The sequence below is a fragment of the Trichosurus vulpecula genome, chromosome 1 (assembly GCF_011100635.1).
Source record: "Trichosurus vulpecula isolate mTriVul1 chromosome 1, mTriVul1.pri, whole genome shotgun sequence".
NCBI classification, from domain to species: Eukaryota; Metazoa; Chordata; class Mammalia; order Diprotodontia; family Phalangeridae; genus Trichosurus; species Trichosurus vulpecula.
Window position 1 is genome coordinate 516867628 of NC_050573.1, and position 11213 is coordinate 516878840.

The following is an 11213-nucleotide window of genomic DNA, read 5'->3' on the forward strand; positions in this document are numbered from 1 at the left end:
ACTTATTAAATGCCTTTTTAATCAAATACTTTCTTGCTGAGCAATACTACTCTGTTCACATTTTAAAATCTTTATGACTGACAACTTTTTTAGTTTCTGATCCTAAACCCTTTGAAAGACTGATTGCCATTTTCGGCTCACTTGAAGTCATAGAGATTTTAGGAAGCTGCAGGGAAGTGTAGAGGGGATTAAAACTTCCACATCGACGCCAAATATTGGATGTTCCTTCTTCCTTCTGCTGCTCTTGAGATTCATATTTTCTGATTGCCCAAATGTCCAGTCTTTCTATATTTATTGTTTATTCCACTAAGTGCTTTCTTTAATTCAGTAACTAGATTTTAAAATCATATGATTTAGGGGCAGCTAGGTGGCGCTGTGAGTAGCACACTGGCCCTGGAGTCAGGAGGACCTGAATTCGAATCCGACCTCAGACACTTGACACATGTACTAGCTGTGTGACCTTGGGCAGTCACTTAACCCCAATTGCCCTGCCTTCCCCCATCCAAAAAAACTAAACAAACAAAGTCATATGATATAGCTTTGGAAACGGATCTTTTTTATAACCTTTAGCAAGTTTAAAAATAATAATAATAGCTAAATTTCCTATAGTGCCTGTTATGTTTCAGGTACATAAATATTATCTCATTTGATGCTTACAACCCAGGGATGTAGATGCCATTATTAACCCCATTTCATAGTTGAGGCAAACAGAGGTTGACTTGCCCAAGGTCACGCAGAAGTATCTAAGCTGAGGTCTTCCTTATCCAGGCCTAGCACTCTTTCCACTAAGACACTCAGCAGCATCATTGGCACGTTGCCAACAGCTAAAATTAATAATATTGATTCAGTTCTTTATCTCATTTGTGTCTAAACATGCTTCCTGTTGCTTCTCCTAGTAACATCCCCTTGGGCCTGTGAAGTTCTGTAAACTTAGTGCCAATGCTGCCAGTGATCCCTAAAAAAGAACTTTGATTTTTTTCAACTATGTGAACAAAATTTTTAAGATGAACACCCGCAAAATCGTAGAGCCCTTTTGCAATTAATAGTATGTTTAGTATGTGTGACTTAATCCTTCAACCACATTACTGGTAATGCTCATATCTTTGAGAATTTTGTCAATAATCTCTTAGAAATAAATTTTCTTATCTAAAAAAAAAATTGAGGTAATCAAGGAAAGATTCACATAGAACGTGGTGCTTGAGTCACCTTACTTTAATTTCTAAACACCTCTGTTTCTGTTGAGGGCACTCAATTCTTTCTAGACTTCTAGGCTTACAACTTCATAGTAATCTTAACTCTTCTATTCCTCTCATATACTAACAGTTGCCAAGCCTTGCCAAGCCTTACAAATTTTTTTTCTACCACATATCTCATGGACCCAGTGAAAGACTGATTGCCATTGTCCACTCACTTGAAAGCAATCCCTGCTTTCCATTCACCCATAACCCAACCACCCTCCAGTTTTGACCCTTGTAACCTCACATTTAGACAACTGCATTAGTTTCCTAATTGGCCTTCCTGCCTCTTATGAGAAATTTGAGCCTTCTCTAATCCAAACGCCACCTAGTTATCAAACTTATTGTCTTAAAGATTTAGTGTAGTCACTTCACCTCCTACTCGAGAAGAAGATTCATTAGTTTCCTGTTGCTTCTAGGACAAAATCTAAATTCCTTGGCATTCAAAGTCTTTTTTTTTAATTAGATTTTTTTTTATTTTTAGTTTACAACACTTAGTTTTACGCATTCTTGAGTTTCAAATATTCTTCCTTCCCTCCCCCCCCCAATGGAACGAATCATGAGAGAGAAGAAATAAAACCAAAAAAAAGAAGAAAAAAAGAAAGGGAATAGTTTGCCTCTATCTTCATTCTCTGGATGTAGCTCATTTTTCCATATCAAGTCCTTTGAAGCTGTCTTTGAGCCTTATAATCTAGCTCCAACCTACTTTCCCAAGGCTTGATTCACATGTAAACTGTGCTCAGACCAAGCCCGTTATCTTTTTTTTCCAAACTATTTTTTATCTCTGGGCCTGAGATGTTTGTTGATCATAGAAAAAGTAGAACTAATAGAGAAAGGAGAAAAGCAGTTTCTGATCCTGGACCCAGTGAAAGACTGATTGCCATTGTCCACTCACTTGAAGTCATAGAGAATATAGGAAGTTGCAGGAATGTTAGAGGAGATCAAAACTTGTACATTGACGTCAAAGATTGAATGTTCCTTCTTCCCTCTGCTGCTCTTGAGATTCACATTTTCTGATTGCCCAAATGTCATTGAAGACAAACATGGAAGTAGGACCTAGGTCTCTGTTTTCCCAAACTAGTGCTGGCCCTTAGGAAATCTGAAAGTCACTGAAGGAAGAAGTGACTCTAGTATTCTATAAACAGGCAATACCATAGGAAGGAAAGAAATAAGCAGTAATTAAGCAACTACTATGTGCCACATATGGTGCTAAATGCTGAAGTATTTTCTCATTTAATCCTCATAACAACCCTGAGCAATAGGTATTATTGAATTTTACTTTATAATTAAGGAAACTGAGGCACACAGAGGTTAAGTGTCTTACCCAAGGTCACACAGCTAGGAAGTTGTCCGATTTGAACTCAGATCTACAACAGTCCAGGTTCAGGGCTGTATGGATTGAGTCACCTTCCTGCCCAAGTAGAATTAATATAGTTCAATATCCATAATAGACTTGAGACCAGGATTTCAAAACTGCTTCTAGTACTTACTTCATGAGTAACCTTGGGCAAGTCAATTAACTTTCCTGAACCTCAAGTTTCCTCATCTGTAAAATGGATGAAATATACTAGATGGTTTGTGAGCTCCATATCTATGATACCAATAAGCAATGATAATAATATGAAAAACTTCTAAAAGAAAAAAAAAAACTTTTATTTAGTCCTTTTGAGGCTGAAAATAGGACCAAAAATTAATGAGTTTACAGTAAAAGTCTGATCATAAATAGAAAGTGTTAGCTCTCAGCATATGCCTATTTTAGGCAAAACACAATGACCTCAGATTATATTGAAATTTCCCAGGAAATGTATATAGCATCAAAGCAGGTGATAAAGATGCTTTGGGAAAGCAAGTACTTTGGTGGCAGTTAATAACTCTGTGAAGGTGATCATTTTACAGAATTTGAATATCTATCTAATGCCAAATTAAATTTAACTAGTCCATAGAGATTCATTGAGGCAGATGTTGGAGTTAGTTTTAAAGGGATGTGAGAATGGAATACAGTATTACATCATGGGATAATAAAATGCTCTCCAAACTTTTTTGCTTATATACCCAGCCTACCAAAAAATACCACACTTATCTAATATATGAATATGTGTTCATTTATTTATTGTAGATTACATACCTCATTTCTCTCCAAAGGACACTTTGACATTCTCCGCCATGCCTCAGAAACTTCTTCATCCTGGAAGCTCACTCCAGACTTGGATTTCATATATTAGAAGTGCCCTCCACCCATTATGGCTTATCCTTCTGATTGGATGGCCCTTCCCAGAACCTCTACTTAAGGAAGACACCCAGGTCAGTCATAGCTCGTTCCTCTCCAGGCTGCACTCTTGATTTTCTTCTCTATCAGACCCCTCAGTTACCTTCACTCCACCCACCCTATCTCTTTTTTTCAGCTTCCTTTTATATTTCTAAAGTTTCTTCCACCTCTAAAATTCTATGAAAAAGCATTTGTTATACATAAATACATTAGATAGATATTTGCTTGTTCAGCTACAATAAGGTACTCCAATACAATTTCGAACTTGTTACAGTAAGCTAATTCAAGATGTAGTTTCATGCCCTTTGGATATGTTGGCATGCGACCACTTTCCTAATGGTAAAAGAGCAAGAAAAATTGTGATACAAATGAAATATGGTTCATTGTCCTTAGTTCCTCACCCCTTTCTCTCCAGGCACATGCCTTGGGTACACCATTATTTGGGCCTGCCATCCCTGAGGCCCTACACAATGACTTATGATGGTTTTGTACGTCCCTTATCCCCCACCCCCATCAGCTCTCAATGCCTTCCAGTGTCTGTACAGGTTAACTATTCAAAATCACAGGCCTCATAGCTCCCAGGTAACATACCAATTTTATCAATACCCCTACCTTGATTGTCTAAATGCAGGAAGTGAAAACTGATTTTGGAAATTTCAGAACGAGTAAAAGGGGAGGGTAATGCCACAGGGGGACTGTGTAGGATAGATATTTGCACAGATAGGACCTAGTGGTATGTCTCAAATCATACCACAAAGGCAGGCAGTGACCTACTCTGTAGATGCTTGGGGCTAGTTCTGTAAAAAGAGGTATCTGAGAATGAGTTATAAAAAGATAGGGAAGGTATGCTCGAAAGTGGAGCAAGGCTCAGCAGTTATAGGAAAAAAAAAACGGTCCCTCAATTTCATAGTTTGCTTTTGTGTATCAATAATAGAATTTTTAACTCAAGAACCTTACAATGGTCTAGTTTTCCCAATGAAAAGTTATGGGTGTTTGTATGTGTGTGTGTGTGTGTGTGTCTGTGTGTGTGTGTCTGTGTGTGTGTGTGAGAGAGAGAGAGAGAGAGAGAGAGAGAGAGAGAGAGAGAGGGAGGGAGGGAGGGAGAGAGAGAGAATTATGGAGGGAGTATAGTTTCACTCTGTCTCTTCTTTCAGTCTTTTTCTCTGTTTCTGAACATTCTAAAGAATTCCTGTCTTCTATTCCTGCTTAATCTTGTCTTTCCCATCTTTTCCATCCCTTGCTATTTACTTAGGTTTTTTTTTGTTCTTCTTATTATGTTCTCTCTCTCTCTCTCTCTCTCTCTCTCTCTCTCTCTCTCTCTCTCTCTCTCTCTCTCTCTCTCCCAGCTTTCCTTCTCTCCCTCCCCCTCCCTTTTTCCCTTCCTCTCCTCTCCTCCTCTCTCCTTCCTTCTTTCTCCTTCTTCTCCCTCTCCTTCTCTCCTCCCTCATCTTCCCTCTCCCTGTTTCTTTTCCTCTCCCTCCTCCTCTCTCTTTCTTTCACTGTTACCCATTCCTCCAATACTACAAAGGTCATTTCACATTTCACATCATCAGCATACTTATTAAGCATTTATTATATTACTATTTTCTGTTCATGGGGATACAAAGTAGTTAAAGTAGAAGGTTTCCTCAATCTTTTGCTTGACATTAAAACCCCCCTATTTCCTGGAAACAGATGAGACATATTTTTTTTATTCATCCTGCACACTAACCAAACAGAGAGACTCTCTGCATATTATACTCTTAGCACAGTATTCCACTCTGGGCCTTTCCTTATCTTGTCCCTCTTCTGGATAATCTCTATCTACTCTTCATAGCTAGTTAAATGCATGCCCATTCTTAAAAGTCCAACTCAAATGCCACTTCTTGCATAAAACTTTCCCTGATACCACACACAGTAGATCTCACACTCTTTTAGGGCTCTTTAAGATACCTATTAGGAAATGGTGTGTATTCTAATTTTCTGTCTTTGTGTCTTATCTCTGTACTAGACTATAGTTCCATGAGGTCAGGGACAATATCATTTCAACTTTGTATCTTTGACAACTCCTAGCATAATGCCTTGAATTGAATAGGTGACTAGCAAGTGAGTGAATGATAGGGACAGCATCTTTCTACCTTGTTCGTAAGGATACTGTGAAATTCATTATAAATCGTATGTCAAAATCCAAATACGCAATGTCCAAACCATTTGACTAATCTATAATAAATTCTGTTAGTCTTGTCAAAAAATATGTTTGTTCTTGATGACTTGCCATCTGTGATCCCTGCTTCCCTCAAGAGTTCGGCAACTATCCCTTTAACAATACATTCTCTGGAGATGGTGGGAGCCCATTCAGTGTGGCAGCAGGGCCTATCTCCCAACAGAATCAGTATGCCACTATTTGTGTACATGACAGGCCTGGATAAGAAGGTCAGTGAGCCTCTGCTGTGGTAGTTCTTTCTGTAGTCTAGGCCCATGGTCAACACTCTCATGCCCAAGGACAGAGTCATGGGGCAGCACCAAGGCCATGGATTTGTGGAATCCCTGAGTGAGAAGGATGTTGACAATGTCATTAAGATCATAAACATGATCAGACTTTATGGGAAGCCAACATGAGTGAAGAAGGCATCAGCTCACAACAACAATCTAGATGTCATGGCCAACATTTTTATAGGGAACCTGACATTGATGAGAAGCTGCTGTATGATACCTTCAACACCTTTGGGGTTATTTTGCAGACTGCCAAGATCATGTAAGACCCTAACACAGGAATCTCCAAGGGCAATGCTTTTATTAATTTTGCTTCATTTGATGCCTCTGATGCAGCAATTGAGGCCATGAACATGAAATATCTGTATAATTGACCTATCATGGTAACTTACACCTTCAAGAAGGACTCTAAGGTTGAACACCGTGGCCCTACAGAGGAGCAACTTCTGGCAGCACAGAATCAGGCAGATTACTCACATCAGCTATTTACTGCTGCACCACGCCCACCCTCTGCCCCTAATTTTGTATCTTCCTTGGGATCTGGACTTTCTCCCCCAGGTATGCCTCCTCCAGGCTCATTCCCACCTCCAATGCCACTTCCTGGAGCCCTGCCTCCTAGGGCTGGAACACATGGCCCTCCATCAGCAGGAATCCATGGGGCAGGACATCCTGGATGTGGATACTCACATCCTAGTCCATTTCCATAAGGTGGGAGGCCTCATCCCAGTATGTCTCAGATGCAGATTGCCCACCATGATCCCCATGGCTTGAGACACTCCCACACAAAGCCCCCAGGCTCAGGGGGACAGCCTCCTCCAGGACCACCACCAGGAATCCCTCATCCTGGCCCCCTCCTATGGGAATTCCACCCTGAGGGCCCCCTTTTGGATCTCTCTTGAGTCACCTAGGCTTCATGCCTCCCATGGTATGCAGGGACCTCCTCTGTTAATACCCCTCATGGATACAGTGGTCCCCCCTCGACCTCAACCCTATAGCTACCAAAGAAGACCCCTTCCCCCATTTCAACCCTCTCCCCATCTGCCAATACACCCTCATGGTCTACTTCAGGGTCCTTTTCCTCAGTATAGCCAAATTTCCCCACAATCTATTGCACTCCTCTGAGACTCTCCCTGTCTTTTGGACCAGTTAGAGGAACTATTGCCCCCTGGGCCTCAGGTACCCCTTTCTTCCTCATTTTTTTTCCTTTTTTCCAATGTAATTTTTTCACCCACTGGACTTTTTCCTATATTGGGCTCCCCTTTTCCCCCAAATATCTTTTCACTAAAAAAGACTGGATCCCTTGTTTATTCTGAAAAAAAAATACATTCTAAATATTCACCAGGAATTGAAGTAAAAGTTAAGTTTGTCTGTCTTCCTGTCCTTTTTTTGAAATACAGGACATCATTTGTTTCAAATCAGACTAAAAATTCTTTTCTGATGTACTAAGATTTGTCAAAGATCAGAGATAGTATCCACCAAGCACATCCCCAAGATCTTTCAGTACAGTGAGATATAATTTATATTAACCTGGTCACTTGGAGTTAAGGAGATTTGTAAGTAGTTTGCATGCTTTATTATCAGTCTCAATTGTGCCTCCTGTTGAGCTGTAAGTTCCTTGAAAACAAGGAAAAAAATATTTTGTTTTCTATTGTTTTGTTTTTTATCCTTTCTTCCTTATATGCTTATAATAGTTACTTTCTAGATATTTGTTAGACCAGATTACTTACTTATATTGAACTACAATTCCCCATTAACTATTATTGTTCTATCATTCTCAGACTAAAGATCCTTCTGTTGGCAAAGGATATGGATGGATATTTGGCCCTCATCTTCTCTAGCTAGCTAGTCATTCCAATGTGTGTGTGTGTGTGTGTGAGCACGTATCTGTGATTCCCCACTTTGATCTTTATATTTATACACATCATGGTATTTTGGATGGACAGCATGGCCTAGAAGTTGGAGAGTATAAGACCTGGGTTCAAGACTTTCCTCTGACACACAGGCTGAGTAGCCCTGAGGGAGTCACTTATCCTTTCAGTGGCTTTCTCAATTTAGTAAGTTTATAAGTCTTAGAGCACTTGGCCATTTATTTTGGTAACAGAAGCTCTCTATAGCACTGAAATCACAGATCTATTAGTGAAGGTATTATGACTATGTCAAGTAGTGAGGTGAAACAAAGGTGTATTTTAACTTCCTTTAAGTCCCAACTGAAATCCCATCTTCCCTAGCCCTTAATTCTAATGCCTTCCCTCTATTGTTTATTTTCTCTTAACCCTTAGTATATGTATTTGTATGTTGTCTTCCCCATTATTAGATTATAAGCTCCTTGAGGGCAGGGACTGTCTTTTGCCTCTTTTTGTATGCCCAGGACTTATCACAGTGCCTGGCACATAGTAGGAAATTAACACATGTTTATTGAATGAATGAATGAACTCAATTGCTTCCCCAGCCCCTCTCCAGTTTGTTAAAAGGAACGCTTAGTCTATAGATATTCTCTTCTGGTTTTTAATGTCTAATCTCTCACTTAAATTTTATTTTGCAGTAATTTTGCTGCTTAAGCTGAAGCTTTCAGTGGTTGTTTTCCAGTATTTTTAACAGAGGAAATAATCACTAGCTAAGTCATCAATCACTCTCTATTTTCCTGAGGAAGAAGAAAACCAAGAAATAAAATTTTGCTCTAACTTCTCTTTGGTGAATACTGAAATAACTCAGAATAAGCAAATTCAGCCTGGAATTTATGATGAGTTGAAGCTCATTAGCGCATTAGCAAATATATATATAAAAGTTTTGAAAGGTTTTCAGGGCCCGAAGTTAGCTATGACAACTAATTACCTTTAGGCTGAATCGTGTTAGAAAATGAGTTCTATTCCCCCCTGTACTTCATATGCTCTCCAGTAGCAAGGTGCTTACAGAAAGACATTAACCCTTTGCATCTGTGACAATATCATTTTGGGTGAATTGACATATTTGACAGAAAAGATCTCATAAGCTGTACCAATGCTTCTGGGTATTGTTCTATGTGGACAGATCGCAACTTACTGGTCCAGCTGAAAAATTAGAGTTAGAATAGTTTTGTGCTTCCCTTTGACATCTTGCTGAGTGCCAAAAATTGACTTAGACGTTGGGAGACTATTGTTTTCTCAGTTTCCACTATTTTTCCACGTTTCCCAACCATATGGTGAAGTAGATGGACTTTGAGCCAGGAAGGCCATTGTTCAGAACCTGCCTCAGACATTTTCAAGCTGTGTTAAGTTAGTTCTCTTCACTAAGCCTCAGTTTCCTCATTTAAAAAATGAAGATTATATTAGCCCCTATTTTACCAGACTATTATGAGGATCAACTGAGATAATGGCCACAATATATTTGCAAACCTTTTAAGGTGCTAAATGAGAATGAGCTATTGTTCTCCTCATTATGTCTCTATTTGAATATTCTGTTGCCACATCGAATTGAATATCCTATAGAAAAGTACAGTTCTCAGCTTTCCCAAAGAAATCCTCTGCTATGGCCCTATTTCCTTTTTACTGGGGCAGGGTCATTATTTGACCTCTATCTGTGCCCTAAATTGGAAGCTGATCACCCTCAATATATAACAAATTAGCCTATGTATATATATATATATATATATATATATATAATATATATGTATATATATATATATGTATATACATATATGTATATATGTATTATATATATATTATGTATGTATGTATGTATGTATCAATATAGCACATATCCAAATTTTGTTTAACCTGTAACTTTGTTCAAATAGCCTTGTTTGTCTTAATTTCCACAGCTCAATCTCTTGCCCAGTCCTCTCTCCCAGATTAGTGTAATCTCTTTCTTGTTGACATTTTCATATTCTATGCATCTAAACACTTCACACTCTAGCAAAACAATTTCTTCTGGCTTGTGGCTTTGATTATGTCAATCTGCTACTCCCAGACCCCATTTTCCCTTCATTTTCCTGTCCTATTTTCCCATAATCCTCCTATTGAAATTTATGTAGAGATCCTCATTGCTTCCCATCTGGCTTGACTATGTTAATCAGTCTTCTGGGAGGGGCTTCCCCAAGTCTGCTGCATACTTTAATCCCTCCCCCACCAGTTAGTCAGCATGGAGTCACTTGAAGTCACAGTGGCACTAATCCCATCTCTTCATGAGCACATGGAAAACATGACCACAGCTACCAAGCACGCTCACTAACCCAGATCCTTATTTGAAATGGGCCAATCACAATACTTAGGGATCAAATGAAACACAATGGCCCGTTCCCTTTTGGAGACATGGATATATGAAGATGGTCTTTCTTTTTAGGAAGGATTGTCTTTAAAAGTAGCATAACTTGTAGCCCCAGTTCTAAACCCTGGGGCTGGTCCCTGAAGACCAGTTTATCTACATTATTTTCCTTGATTTTTTAATAGACTGCTTTTAATTTTCTTTTCCTGAGTTTTGCCTCTTTTATCAGAGCTAAAGGCTTCAACAAAGAATTCTTCCTTCAACAATCCAGTTCAAATATAAGCTTCCCATTGCTGCTGTTCAAGACCCCAGGAGTCTGTTTTCTATTCTTACTCTATGCTGGCTCTCGCTCTCCATGAAAGTCAAGCACCTGTAGTTTATCTATCGGCCTCTTGACACTTTTCTTTCATTTACATCTCTAAGCATTTGATGTGAAGATTCAGTGTGGAGAAAACAACAACAAAACCCTCACCTTTAGAGTCTGCTGGACCTGTCCTTCTCCTTTGCACTAAATCTTAGATCAAGAAAGCTTCACCCTACCCATAGCAAAACTATTCGCTGATCACATTTGAATTTTGAACATTTTCTTAGCATAAAAGAAACGAATGTAAATATTTGTGTTCATTTCAAGCTTTATCTTCCCTCTTAAGATACTTGCATTCTCTATGACATGTCCTGAAAATCTTAAATCTGATAGTATAGCACCACTCATCCTTTACTTTTTAACACTCTAAACCCAACTTTTTTTTTCTTATTTCACATCTAATGAATGTTAAAACCCATCTCTATTGAAGTCCTGGCCTTTAAATTCTGATATAACCCAAGTAAGTTCTGAGTATCCTCACTATAACTCACTTTCTCACAGTAAGTCAAGTGCCCAGATGTTGGCTAGCTACATCTCCCCTTTAAAGTTCTAAAAGAAGTCCTAAGAAGTAATTGGGGAGCAGCTAGGTGGTGCAGTGAGTAGAGCACTGGCACTGGAGTCAGGAGGACCTGAGTTC

At 39.0% G+C, this 11213-nt stretch overlaps 1 pseudogene; it reads left to right on the forward strand.

Annotated features, from left to right (window-relative positions):
- LOC118841037 overlaps positions 1–7095 on the forward strand; it is a 58261-nt pseudogene extending 51166 nt beyond the window's left edge.
- Positions 7096–11213: the final 4118 nt, after the last annotated feature.